Source organism: Gorilla gorilla, chromosome 1, assembly GCF_029281585.2.
Source record: "Gorilla gorilla gorilla isolate KB3781 chromosome 1, NHGRI_mGorGor1-v2.1_pri, whole genome shotgun sequence".
Classification (NCBI taxonomy): domain Eukaryota; kingdom Metazoa; phylum Chordata; class Mammalia; order Primates; family Hominidae; genus Gorilla; species Gorilla gorilla.
Window position 1 is genome coordinate 232,451,311 of NC_073224.2, and position 15,082 is coordinate 232,466,392.

A 15,082-nucleotide genomic window follows, 5' to 3' on the forward strand; every position below is an offset into this window, starting at 1 on the left:
GGTTTTACCATGTTGGCCAGGCTGGTGTCAAACTCTTGACCTCAAGTGATCCCCCTGCCTCGGCCTCCCAAAGTACTGGGATTACAGGCATGAGCCACCATGCCCGGCCCATCCTAGGTTTTTCTTGTTTTTTATTTTTTTGAGACAGAGTTTTACTCTTATTGGCCGGGCTGGAGTGCAGTGGCGTGATCTTGGCTCACTGCAACCTCTGCCTCCCAGGTTCAAGTGATTCTCCCCATTCAGCCTCCCAAAGAGCTGGGATTACAGGCATGTGCCACCACACCCGGCTCATTTTTGTTTTTGTTTTTGTTTGAGATGGAGTCTCGCTCTGTTGCCCAGGGTGGAGTGCAGTGGGGCCATCTCAGCTCACTGCAACCTCCGCCTCCCAGATTGAAGCAATTCTCCTGCCTCAGCCTCCCAAGTAGCTGGGATTACAGGCGTGCACCACCATATCCAGCTAATTTTTAGTAGAGATGGGGTTTCACCATGTTGGTCAGGCTGGTCTCAAACTCCTGACCTCTTGATCCGCCCGCCCTGGCCTCCCAAAGTGCTGGGATTACAGGCGTGAGCCACTGTGCCCGGCATAATTTTTGTATTTTTAGTAGAGACAGGGTTTCTCCATGTTGGTCAGGCTGGTCTTGAACTCCTGACCTCGTGATCCACCTGCCTCGGCCTCCCAAAATGCTGGGATTACAGGCATGAGCCACCACGCCCGGCCCATCCTAGGTATTTTTAAGAGCTGTAAGTTTTATTCGTTTTCAAGAAAACTGGGCCTCAAAAGGAAAAATAACAGAGGCCCAGATGCTGACCGTCTGGTGGAAAATGCCATGGCTCGTTGAACCCCTTTCTCACAATGGAAACTGGAATCCATGTGGCAGAAGATGGATGGCTGTGAAAGATGATTTAGACAATGTTCAGGAGTCCAGCAACTCCAAGGTACTGCAGTGCCCACAGACACTCACGGTGTAGCTTGACTCTGCTACACCTCAGTCATGTCCTCAGTCATTCCTTCATGAATAAGGTGACCAGTCACCACAGGAAGGGCATGTCCTGTGAGTGGCCTTCTGAAGGGACAGGATGTGACTGGAGCCACAGAGGAGGTTGTGGTTGGGGTACAAGGAGATGGCTCAGCCACCAAGCTGGGGATGCTCACACACGCGGGGTCTCAGCATGGCAGGCAGGGGCTGCTGTCAACAGGGTCCCCATGTGCATGCAGCCCTGGTCTCTTCCAATGACTGGAAGCTCCCAGGGCTGCCCTGTTCTTCCCTTCTGTCAGATTTCACTTTCTGGTTGTAATTTGGGAAGGGCTTGTCCACACATTATCTGATTCTGTCTTTTTTTTTTTTTTAGACAATCTCGCTGTGTCACCCAGGCTGGAGTGCAGTGGTACCATCGGGGTTCACTGCAGCCTCCATCTCCCAGGTTCAAGTGATTCTCCCGCCTCAGCCTCCTGAGTATCTGGGACTACAGGTGCCTGCCACCACGCCCAGCTAATTTTTGTATTTTTAGTGGAGACGGGGTTTCACCATGTTGGCCAGGCTGGTCTCAAACGCCTGACCTCAGGCAATCCACCCACCTCGGCCTCCCAAAGTGCTGAGATTACAGGCGTGAGCCACCACTCACATCCGATTTCATCACTTACTTGAGACCCTGATAAAGTTTAAGGGGTGTGTGTGTGTGTGTGTGTGTGTTTACAACAGTAGAGACTTTTTTTTTTTTTTTAGGGGAACTGGCCCATATGGATGACTCATCTCTAGGTGTTTCACACTCTAAGCTTATGAAATGCTTCTCCAATCAGCTAAGAACCAATGGCCCAGAACTTTATCAACTTCTGATAGGAGTTTGCAGCCCATAAAACCCAGCTCAGCACACTCCCTGCAGAGAAAATATCTGCACCTGGGCTTCTTGGCCCAGAAAAAGGTGATGTAGCCACTTCAGAGTAAAGTGTAGCCACTGTTCCTCCTCTCCCTCTGTCATCGTCAGGATGGACTGCCTGCTGGGGGCCCTTACTGGGATATTGTTTCTCTGATTTATCTTTTAGCTTCAAGTAAAATAGCAATAAGCGATGCTAATCACCAGCATTTTCCTGAAATTCAGTCCATGCCTTAATGCTGAAACCACGCTGGTAAATTAACTCGCACTGGCACTAAAATAATTCGTGTCATTACTTCTAAAGAGTGAGACAATGAAAGTTACCAAAAACAGTGTGATCTCCAGCAATAAAGGGATGTGGAGTGCTTTTGTATTTTATATATATAAATAATGATTTAAATAGAGATGGGGTTTCGCCATTTTCCCAGGCTTGTCTCAAACTCCTGGACTCAAGTAATCCACCCGCCTCAGTCTCCCAAAGTGTTGGGATTACAGTCATAAGCCACCATGCCCAGGCGTGGAGTGCTTTTCAATCTCTAGTCCGGCTTCATGGGTGAGCACTTGGACGTGCATAAGATAGACAGGGTGACACCATCACCCCCTTCTCAAAGGTGGCTCTTTGGACAAGAACATAATTCCCTCTGAGAAGCCTTGGCCATTGCTACACTGGAGTCCTGCCAAAAACACACCAGCTGCCTTTTCCTTTTCTCTCACTTGCGCACCAGAATTGGATCATTGTGTGATCCAAAAAGAGCAGGGATATGTTACTGCTGGATTCACTTCAAAGAAACATAAGACACAGAGCGAGAAATCCAAATTCACCCAAGAACTATAATAAAATGCTCAATAATGGAATATCTCCCTGGAGAGGTAGATTGAGTAATGGTTACTCTTGAAGCAGTTTTACCCCTGGAAGAAAAGCTGAGTGGGATTGTGGTCTTTGCAAGTAGCCATCTCAGTTAAAGTTTTCCAGGGGGTGGCAGGTACCTGACTCTAATTGCTTCTGGCCCCCACCCTTCCTCCACTCTGTGCCTACCCCGTCCCCTCATCCTCAGGTCCTGGGTCAACACCACCCCCTGCAGCAGCCACTCCAGATCCTGTGCTGAGTGAACTCCCATAGAACAGTCGGTTAGACAAGCTAGATCAGGCATGGGCACACACAACATTCAAGCTCTACACGGTCTGTCCAATATGATCCAGAAGGTTCTCATGGGCAGAGTCATCCAGGCAGAGGGAGGCTCTGTCTGTCATACACTCCTACAGCCACTGCAGCATGGGGAAGAAACAGGACAAAACGCACGCTGGCTCTTAGAGCTTTGTATTCGTCTGTTCTCATGCTGCTATTAACAAAATGCCCGAGACTGGGTAATTTATAGAGGACAGAGGTTTAATTGACTCACAGTTCCACATGGCTGGGGAGGCCTCGGGAAACTTACAATCATGGTGGAAGCTGAAGGGGAAGCAGGCAACTTCTCCACAAGGTGGCAGGAGGGAGAAAAGCGTGGGGGGCGGGGGAGGGGAACTGCCATCATAAAACCATCAGATCTCGTGAGAACTCCCTCACTACCATGAGAACAGCATGGGGGACACCGCCCCCATGATCCAATCACCTCCCACCAGGTCCCTCCCCTGACACCTGGGGATTACAATTCGAGATGAGATTTGGGTGGGGACACAGAGCCAAATCATAGCAAGCTTCCATCCAAGTGACAGACATCACTTGCACTCAGATCGCATTGGTCAAAGTAAGTCAAATGGCCACCCCAACCATAAAGGGGATGGGGGAGTACGATTCTATGAAAACTTAGAAAGAGAAGAGCCCCAGCTGGGCACAGTGGCTCATGCCTGTAATCCCCAGCAGGCTTTGAGAGGCCGAGGCAGGAGGATCACTCGTGGGGAGGAGTTCAAGACCAGCCTGGGCAACAAAGTGAGACCTCGTCTCTACAAAATAAAAAAATTAGCTGGGAGGCCGAGGCAGGCAGATCACATGGTCAGGAGATCGAGACCATCCTGGCTAACATGGTGAAACCCCGTCTCTACTAAAAATAAAAAAAATTAGCCAGGGGTGGTGGCACATGCCTGTAGTCCCAGCTACTCAGGAGGCTGAGGCAGGAGAATCGCTTGAACCTGGGAGGTGGAGGTTGCAGTGAGCCGAGATCGAGCCACTGCACTCCAGCCTGGGTGACACAGCAAGACTCCATCTCAAAAAAAAAAAAAAAAAAAAATTGAGCTGCATGGGGTGGCACATGGCTGTAGTCTTACCTTTCTACTCAGTAGGCTGAAGTACGAGAATCACTTGAGCCCAGGGGTTTGAGGCTGCCCTGAGCCACGATTGTACCATTGTACTTGAGCCTGGGTGACAGAGCAAGACACTGCCAAAAAAAGGGAAAAAAAAAAAGGGCCATGACAATTTGTTAAAGAATTCTGATGACTACCACAGGGTCCATGCCATCACACGCGATGCTGTCAGTTTAGGAACGACAGCATCCAAACGTCATCACCAGGGAGGGAGCTCTCCAGGCTGGAGGAAGACGGGGCCTGCTTGGCCAGCCGGGTGGTTGAATGGACGCTGGATTCAAAGGAATGGCTGACAAAAAGTAGAAACAATCCAAATGTCTATGAACTGATGAATACATAGACAAAGTGTAGCATATCTGTACAATGGAATATCACTCAACAAGAAAACGCAATGCTGACACATGCTATCACATGGATGAACATTGAAACATTACGCTGAGTGAAATTAGTCAGTCACAAAAGAGTACATATTGCTGGGCGTGGTGGCTCACGCCTGTAATCCCAGCACTTTGGGAGGCTGACGCAGGCGGATCACGAGGTCAGGAGATTGAGACCTTCCTGGCTAACACAGTGAAACCCCGTCTCTACTAAAAAAAAATACAAAAAAATTAGCCGGGCGTGGTGGCGGGTGCCAGTAGTCCCAGCTACTTGGGAGGCTGAGGCAGGAGAATGGCATAAACCCAGAAGGCAGAGCTTGCCGTGAGCCAAGATCGCACCATGCACTCCGGCCTGGGTGAGACAGCGAGACTCTTGTCTCAGAAAAAAAAAAAAAAAAAAAAGACTACATATTATATAATTCCATTTATACCACATGTCCAGAATATGCAGATCTACAGAGGCAGAAAATAGGTTAGCGGTTGCATAAAGCTAGTGTGGTGGGTGGGGGTGAGGTTATAGAGAGTCACTGTTAAAGGACACCAGGGTTTCTCTTGGGGATAATAAAAATCTAAACTTTTTGTTATAACAGTTGCACAACTCTGTGAATATGCTGAAGACCACCGAGTTTTATGCTTTAAATGGTGAAGTTTCTGGTGTGTGAATGATATCTCAAAGATGTTTAGAAGTCAATTAACTTAATAAGTTATCACCAATCGTAAAAGGAGAAATTGCTTGTGATCATCTTCTCTGATTACCAATTTCCATGTTCTCTATAATATATATGGGCCACGAATTGAAAGATTATTCCAACTTTTTCTTGAAAAACCAAAGAAAATGCAGAGTTTGTGCAGAGGTAATATGTCGGTAAGAAGATAGATTAGCATCCGCTCAGTGGAAAGCAATTAAGTATATATATCAATAATCCGAAATGTTAATGCAACTTTGTGTCTATTATATTTTAAATTCCCTACAATGTAAATATGCTGTTTCTTACGATGACAAAAGTAAACATTTTCAAATGGGAAAAAAATCAAAGGGCCGGCTAAGGCTGCAGCAGCCTGTTGAGTTCCACACAGTGACTTCTTTCTCACTCACAATGGTGCCTCTGGTGCCTGGCACAGTGTTGGGCACAAGTACGTGCTCGAATAATGATAATAATGATAATAAGCAATAAAGATAATAATAAATGATAATAAATGCTGCTCGAATAATGACTCTGCAGCTTCCCACAGTCTTGTGATATAAGTTGTGTGCCTCTAACTTACTGCAACTTCCACCTCCCAGGTTCAAGTGATTCTCCTGCCTCAGCCTCCCAAGTAGCTGGGATATGGAGGGTGGCTGCTGGTAGGTATAGCATTTCCTTCTGGGGTGATGAAATGTTCTGCAATTAGATAGTGATGATGGTTGCACAGCTCCATGAATACACTAAAAGCCACTAAATTACACACTTCAAAAGCATAACAAAATAGAGTAAAAGTGTGGACCGGGCATGGTGGCTCACGCTTATAATCTCAGCACTTTGGGAAGCCAAGGCAGGAGAATCACTTGACCCAGGAGTTTGAGACCAGCCTGGGCAATATGGCAAAATCCCATCTCTACAAAAAATACCAAAAAAAAAAAAAAAAAATTAGCTAGGTGTCATGGCATTTGCCTGTAGTCCCAGCTACCTGGGAGGCTGAGGTGGGAGGATCTCTTGAGGTTGAAGCTTAGTGAGCTATGATTGCACCACTGCACTCCAGCCTGGGCAGCAAGCAAGACCCTGTCTCAAAAAAAAAAAAAAAAAAAAGTGAGAATTCTATGACATATGAATTATATCTCAATTTTTTAACTCTTTGGGTTTTCTTTTTTCTTAAGCAGACCGAGACCCATAGTTGCAAGCCCTGGGTTAATGAAAGGAGCCCCAAGAGGGAAGGTACCACGGGGATTCCTCGGTCTTGGAGGTCATGCTAAAGGGCTTGGACTTGGTCCTCCAGGCAATGGGGAGGGGACATCAAAGGTCTAAGCAGGAAGAAAAAAAAGGATACATTTCCAATAAAATGTTACTGTTTATGTCAAAAAGAATTGATAATAAAGAGTGCCCCCTATTTTATGATTATTTAAAAAAGGTCTCTGCATGGAAGAAACGTCATCACAAATGCTTTTATGGAAGGCTGGAGGCAGGAAGAACAGCCAGGTGGCTGTGGTAATACACAGGAAGGACAGGAAAGCTTGGACTTGGGCACCAGTGGAGGGAGGGACAGGGGAAGGTCCTGGTGCTGTTCAGGTGGAAGAATCAGTAAGCTTGGTGACTCATTAGAGCGTAAGGGAAGTAGAGAAGGCCCAGATGGTCTCTAGATGAGCAACCAGTGCACACTGATGACTGAGCCCAGGAGCCCAAGGGGCAGAGGCTTCTGCCTAGGACGAGGAGGATAATGACAGCACGTCTCACTACGGAGTGACTCTGAGGCTCCCAAGGGATGTGCAGGTGGAGCTCGGCATCACCAGTCAGCGGAGAGCTACGTAGGAAGAAGAGTCCAGGAGAGGAGAGAGACCGGGTCTAGAGACACAGATCTGAAAGCAATCAGTGTGTTGGTCAAGTAGAACCATCAGACTGCCCAGGAAAAGCAGAAAACAGTAGAACTGTAGAGGGCTAAAGGGGACACCTTGGGAACATCCATCTTTAAGAGGCAAGGAAAGGGAAAAGAAGAAATGGAGGCAGGAGAAAGTGGCAATGGTCACAGAGCCAGGAAAGAACCCAGGGGAGACAGGGCTCGAGGAGGGGGACATCAGATATCACAGGGACGTCAAGCAGGAGGGGTCCAAGAAGGAGCCATGGGCTTTAGAGATGAGAGGCCACCCCCAAACCTGAGCACCCTCCCACCACCACGGGGCCTGAGAAGTGAAAGCGAGGCGGAGGCAGAGCCCAGCAATGGCAGATGCTGCTTTCAAGCCACGGAGCAGCAGGAGGAAGGAGAAGCCAGCAGGTGACGTGAGCCGGAGCAGGTCACATTAGCGAGAGCAGGGTGGTGGGATGGAGGATGGGCACCATCCTTGTTAGGATAGAGGATGTCACCAGCTGTTTGTAAGCTGAGGCAGAAACACTGATAAGGATGATCAAATAGAAGCAATCCCATTTTTCATACGAGGAGAAGGAATCAAAAGCAGGAGGGGTAGGCTGGGCTCGGTGGCTCACGCCTGTAATCTCAGCACTTTTGGAGGCCAAGGTGTGTGGATCTCCTGAGGTCAGGAGTTCAAGACCAGCCTGGCCAACATGGAGAAAGTCCATCTCCACTAAAAATACAATAATTAGCTGGGTGTGGTGGCGGGTGCCTGTAATCCCAGTTACTCGGGAGGCTGAGGCAGGAGACTCACTTGAACCTGGGAGGTGGAGGTTGCAGTGAGCCGAGATTGCACCATTGCACTCCAGTCTGGGCAACAAGAGGAAAACTCAGTGTCAAAAAAAAAAAAAAAAAATGCAAGATGTGTAGAGCATTGCCCTGGGTCTGGTGAAGAAGGAAGGGCATGTGGGTCTGGCTGTTCCTAGGTGCCTGCTCCTTCTTTCTCCTGCCTGGGGAGAAAACACAGGCCCAGAGGAAGTAAGAAGGGAGGGGCAGAGATCTAATGGCAAATATTATGGGGGGCTTCCCCTCAGATGGCGGTGTAAGTGCCTCCACCTTGGATTCAAGTTAGAAGAGTTGGAATGTGTGATGATTATACACATACCTCTGTATCAGGTATGAATTTTAAAAGAATCACCAACTTGGATGAGCAAAAAATACGTCTTTGGGGTGGTTAGTTTTATGTGTCAGCCTGGCCAGCTGTAGTACCCAGTTATTGAATCAAACATGAATCGAGTGTTGCTTTGAAGTGTTTGGTGGAGGTAGGTTGAATCTACAACCAATTGGCTTGAAATATGGGAGATTACCCTCAATAATGTGGGTGGGCCTCGCGCAATGAGTTGGGAGGTCTTAAGAGCAAAAACTAAGGCTGGGCGTGGTGACTCACACTTGTAATCCCAGCACTTTGGGAGGCCGAGGCAGGTGGATCACGAGGTCAGGAGTTCAAGACCAGCCTAGCCAGGATGGTGAAACCCCGTCTCTACTAAAAATACAAAAATTAGCCGGGCGTGGTGGCGGGCGCCTGTAGTCCCAGCTACTCGGAAGGCTGAGGCATGAGAATTGCTTCAACCCGGGAGGCGGAGGTAGCAGTGAGCCGAGATCGTGCCACTGCACTCCAACCTGGCGAAAGAGCGAGACTCTGTCTCAAAAAAAAAAAAAAAAGGGAACAAAAACTGGCCGGGCGCAGTGGCTCATGCCTGTAATGCCAGCACTTTGGGAGGCCGAGGAAGGTGGATCACCTAAGGTCGGGAGTTTGAGACCAGCCTGACCAACATGGAGAAACCCCGTCTCCACTAAAAATACAAAATTAGTCTGACGTGGTGGTGCATCCCTGTAATCCTAGCTACTTGGGAGGCTGAGGCAGGAGAATAGCTTGAACCCGGGAAGTGGAGGTTGCAGTGAGCCAAGACCACGCCATTGCACTCCAGCCTGGGCAACAAGAGTGAAACTCCGTCTCAAAAAAAAAAAAAAAAAGAGCAAAAACTGCCTCCAGACGGCAGCATCTATGATTACCATGGGCCAGGACAAGGGGAGAAAAGTGGGGAGTTCGTGTTTATTTGGTACAGAGTTTCAGATGGAGAAGTTGAAAAAGTTCTGAAGATGGATGGTGGCGAAGATTGCACAATGTGAATGCACTTAATGCTTCTAAACATTAGATTTAAAAATGATGAAAACTGCAAATTTTACATTATGTATATTTTATCACTGCTGTCGTCAGAATGTTTATGTCCTCTTCAAAATTCATCTGTTGAAATCTCAACCCCCAAGGGGATGGTTTTAGGAGGTGGGGCCTTGGGAGGTGGTTACGTCATGAGGGTGGAGCCTCATGAACAGGATCAGTGGTCTTATCAAAGAGACCCACGGGAGCACATTTGGCCCATCTACCGTATGAGGATGCAGCAAGAAGGTGCCACCCATGAGCCAAACGTGGGCCCTCCCCAGACACCCAATCTGCCTTGCCCTTGGACTTCTCAGCCTCTAGAACTGAAAGAAATAAATTCCCATTGTTGATAAGCCTTGCAGTTTATGGTATTTTATTATAGCAGTCTGGATGGACTAAGACCACAATTAAAAACCCAAAACAAATGGGACAGGCACAGTGGCTCATGCCTGTAATCCCTGCACTTTGGGAGGCCGAGGAGGGAAGATTGCTTGAGCTCGGAAGTTTTGAGACCAGCCTGGGCAATATGGAAAAAGTCCGTCTCTACTAAAAATACAAAAAAAAATAGCCGAGCATGGTGGCTCACACCTGTAATCCCAGCTACTCGGGAGGCTGAGGTGGGAGAATCACCTGAGCCCAGGAAGTCAAGGCTGCAGTGAGCTGTGATTGCTCCCACTGCACTCTAGCCTGGGCGACAGGAGTGAGACCCAGTCTCCAAAAGTCCCCAAACCAAAACCAAAACTAAACAAACAAAACGAAAAACCCCCAGCATCAACTCCTACCTGAGTTTCCAGCCTGCTGGCCTGTCCGACAGATTTCAGACCACACAGCCCCTACAATCACATGAGCCAATTCCTCAGAAGACATCTCCTAATAAATATATCCTCTTGGTTCTGTCTCTCTGGAGAACCCTGGCTGACACAGTAATGTTGTCTATTTCTTTATAATTGTACTCATTACTCTGTTGCCATTACCCTTTGGGAACAGAAAACCTTATATAATCAGTCAGTTGGACAACTGGTTTACATTCCACTAATTTTGTGTAACCAGGGCCTCTGGTCACTTTGGGGTTTTCCCCTCTCACCTCCTCCTTCTTTCCTTATCCTGGGTGGAATTCCAATTCAGGGAGGTGGATTTGGCATCTTGGACAGAGATGAACACAGTGGTCCAAAATCTTCTTTCCTCTGCTAAGATTGATCTGTCCCACGAGGTCCAGAGCACGACCCTCCACCTCTGTGGCCCCTGTGATGATGTCCAAGAATCCACTGGGGCCTCCAGTTGTCAAAGGTTACGCTCTTTGTCCTCACTGACCAAATCTGAGGCTTTTTCGGGTCCCTAGCCCTTAAAGTCACTTGGGCGTCCCTCTAGGGGTGTTGGGACCACATGTCCATTTCTCACCAACCACACTGGGTGTGCCGATTTCTGTAAGGCTGTTCTCAAGCCCATCCCACAGACAACTCCCATCATTGTTGCCCCAGTGAGCAACACTGCTTCCAGAGTGAGGATCTCTGGAAGGTCCTCACTCTCTAGGCCCAGGAGGATGTGGAGTCAGGGGAGGGTGATTTTAGGGTTGAAAATACCAGTCTATAATTTGTATGGCACAGGTAATGATACAAAGTATCACTGGAAAATTCTTATCTCCCAAAAGGCCCAGGCTTTCCTCTGCTCCACTGTTCTTCTGAGCAGCAATATGTGCCAAGAACACAGATAAGCAATCAGGGACCTGGGTTTTCATCTCAGTGCTACCATTTCCTACATGATTTGCGGCAAGTTCCTTAAGTAGCCCGAGTTTTGTATTCACACCAACATGACCAAGAACCAGGCAGTCTGCTTGGCTGTTGCAGGCCAGGTCTCATGTAGAGTGTCTTGGTGAGAACTCATAGGTCCCAGGGTCTAGTCAATGCACATTCACGAACTCCTTCTTCTTCTCCTTCTCCTTCTTCTCCTTCTCCACCTTCTCCTCCTTTTCTTCTTCCTTCTTTCTTCTTTCTCCTTCTCCTCCCCCTCCTTCTTCTTTCTTCTTCCTCCACCTCTTCCTCTTCCTCCTCCTTCTTCTTCCTCCTCCTCCTCCTCTTCCTTTGTCTTCTTCCTCTTCTTCTTCTTCTCCTTTTTTTTTTTTTTAGATACAGGGTCTCACTATGTTGCCCAGGCTGGTCTTGAACTCCTGGCCTCAAGTGATCCTCCTGTCTCAGCCTTCCAAAATGCTGGGATTACAGGCATGAGCCACCGCACCCAGCCCAGAAACTCTTTTTCTAGATGGATTCACATTATTAATTGAGTAATAATTAATTACATATAATAAATTACAAATAATTTATCATTTGTTTTATCACATGAAACAAATGATAAATTATTAAAACAGAAGAAATATAAGAATACAATTGCCAGTTGAATTGTTTTTACTCACACTGCCTCTGACAGCAAAGTGTGGTTTATTTTCCCATGTACCAACTGCGTCTCCAACTTTGCAACTCAGTCCTGACACTAACTTCCCAGGGTTAGCAGCAGACTTCACAGGTGATGGGCTCGGTCCTACGAGACCACCCTCAGTCCAGACACTGGTCAAAAGTCCCAGGCCACCTGCACTTCTGACCGACTGACTGGAAATTGGGGGCTCCCATAAACCCCTGCTCACATTCAATGATTCGTTAGAATGTCTCACAGAAAGAGAAAGCCCTTTACTTAGCATTACTGGTTCATTGCTAAGGATTCAACGCAGGCACAGCCAAATGGAAGAGACGCACAGAGGAAGGTGTGGGGAGGGGGTCTCAGAGCTCCCCTCCCAGCACCGACACCTGTTCACCAGCCCAGAAGCTTTAGGATTTTTATGCAGGTTCATTACACTTGCATGACTGCTCAAATCATTGGCCATTGGTGATTGGCCCAATGGTGGAGGGAGCAGTGAAAACTCTAACCCTCTAATCCTGCCTTGGTCTTCCTGGTGGCCAGCCAGCCCCCAGTCTGAAGCTCTGTAGGGGCCCCTAGCCAACAGTCATCTCATTAGCACACAAAAAACACTCTTACCATGCTGACAATTTCAGGAACTTTAGGAGCTTGTGCTAGGAACACAAATAGAGACCAACTATCTATTTCCCACAGTACCACACCAAGTATACCCAGAATTTGTGGGTGTGTGTTTTTTGTTTTTTGTTTTTTTCTGAGACGAAGTCTTGCTCTGTCGTCCAGGCTGGAGTGCAGTGGCGAGATCTTGGCTCACTGCAACCTCCGCCTCCCAGGTTCAAGTGATTCTCCTGCCTCAGCCTCCGGAGTAGCTGGGATTACAGGCGCCCGCCACCACGCACAGCTAATTTTTGTATTTTTAGTAGAGATGGGGTTTTGCCATGTTGGCCAGGCTGGTCTCGAACTCCTGGCCTCAAGTGATCCACCCACCTCAGCCTCCCAAAGTTCTGGGATTACAGGCATGAGCCACTGCGCCTGGCCAAGAATATGTGTCAACCAATCACCACCTTGCCAATAAATTGGGGATTCCTAACCCAGTCATCCAACCAGAGGCTGCTCGGTTAATCTGAGAACAGCACAGGACTGGTAGAAAGGCATCCTGGAGCTGGGAAAACAGAGGGAAGCTCCCTCCACTAGAGAGAAACCTCCCCTCCAGAGAAGATTCCTCCATTATTCAACCCCCAGGGTTCAAAACAAAGTAAGTCTGCATTCACTGCGGTGGTTGGAAGGCCTGGGCATAAAGGATTGGGGCTGGGGGAAACTGAGGCTGTAAGGCGAACCAAGAGAAAGGCAAGGAGAGGCGGCCACTCTGAAGGCAGCAGGGACGCAAGTAGGAGTGACCAAGAAAATTAGCCAGGTGCTGTGGCGCACACCTGTGGTCCCAGCTACTGGGGAGACTAAGGTGAGAGAATGGCCTGCGCCCAGGAGGTTGAGGCTGCAGTGTGCTGTGATTGTACCACAGCACTCCAGCCTGGGCAACAGGGTGAGACCCTGTCTCAAAAACAAAAACAAAAAAGGAGATGACCCAAAAGAGGAGCACTCCGTGGCTCCTCAGCCCTTGGAGAAGGAAGCTGCTTTGCTCTGCCGTGCTCCACCGGCCTCCTGCGTCCTCCCTCCTCCCCTTCCTCCACCTCCAAACCACATTCCAAGAGAGGCGGGGACTGAAACCAATTGTTCCAGCCTGGGATTAGGCAAACGTGGGCCCTGTACCTTCAGCTCCGGTTCTTCAAGGACTTCCAGGAACCACAAAGCAGACATAGAGTGGAACACAAAAGAAGCGACTCATGAGTTAATTATGTGTAAATCCCATTGCAAAATCCATATTGTCTTAAACACTTTTTAAACTTCCCAAACATAGCAAATTCCACTGGGGAAAGCCAGGGTGGGCTCTTTAAAGATGGAGTGAGGGCCCTTGGATTCTTCCCAGAGCTGCCTAAGATGCAGATTTCTCCAAGGAAATTTTTTCCTAGGATTGGGATCAGAAACACGGAGTGGTTTCCCCCTTTCTAATACGTATTGTATTATGTAATTAACTGCTTTTCCACTTTTTACTCTGTTCTCCTTTTTTAAACTTATTATTATTTCAAAAACATTTCTAGTTTTCAATAAATATATGTATCTTTTCAAATTTCGGACTGTATGTATAGCCTACAGCTTTCCTTTAAAAAAAATCTTCTTCCAAGATATAGTACAAAGAAATGGCTTCCTTCTTCATCTAAGAAAAGATTTTCGAAATCTAGATCTCAAAGAGCAAAAAGATCATCACATTCATTTTTATTTTTAGATAAAAATGCAATATATATTTTCACTTCTGACAACAGAATTATCTAGGATTTCACATGAACTTAGGTTTCATAAGATGTCACTTGTGTTTATCCGCTGCGCTTTGCCCGGGGCTGTCTGCCTTCAGATAGAGTGAGCTGCTCCAATACTAACTCCCTGAACACCTGAACACTGAGTCCATGGTGTAGACAGTCCTGTGAGCGCTACCTTAGCTGCCGCGGAGGCGCCGGCAAAAGCAGCTGCTCATCCGTCATTCCTGACAGCTCAGACCACGAGCTGCCTGGAGAGGCTCATGAACAAGTTCTTTGTCTTCAGGGGATGAAGAAAGTCCAGGCGTTTGTTTACTCTAGAGCTACCGGTCAGAAAGGGGTTTCAGCATCAGAGTCTGCAACCTTTGTATAAAAGAGCACAAAGTCAGTGATGGAAAATTAAGCTCTTTAGAAGGCTGATTTGGCTGGGCGCGGTGGCTTACATCTGTAAATCTGGCACTTTGGGAGACTGAGGCAGGAGGATCACTTGGGCCCAGGAGTTTGAGACCAGCCTGAGCAACATGGCAAAACCCTGTCTCCACAAAAAATAAAAAATAAAAAAATAGCGGGGCAATGGTGTTGGGCACCTGTAGTCCCAGCTACTCGGGAGGCTGAGGCAGGAGAATTGCTTGAGTCCAGGAGGTTGATGCTGCAGTGAGCCATGATCGCACCACTGCACTCCAGCCCAGGCAATTGTGTGAGACTCTGTCTAAAAAAAAAAGGAAAGAAAAAGAAAAAAGAAGGCTGATTAATTAGTCTTACAATCAGCTAAACTAGCGTCATCTTTACCACCCCTTAGCTGCAAAAAATGTTTCAAACCAAATGGCCCCCAGTGAGTGCACTCCTCAACCAGGCAAATAAAGGCACCCACCCACTCATCAGCCCAGGCCACAGAGCGCAAAGGCCGGGGTCTTAGCAGCAGGAATCTGCTGGCACAACTATCGCCATGGGCCTCTATCCACTCTGGACACCCAGCACCTAGGCCAAGGCCAAGTGTTACAAGA

The 15,082-nt window shown here is 47.8% G+C and overlaps 1 pseudogene; it reads right to left on the minus strand.

The window, feature by feature from the left end:
• The window catches only part of LOC101136410 (eukaryotic translation initiation factor 2 subunit 3, Y-linked-like), a 47,996-nt pseudogene extending 33,693 nt beyond the window's left edge, over positions 1–14,303 (minus strand).
• Between the last annotated feature and the right edge of the window lie 779 nt (positions 14,304–15,082).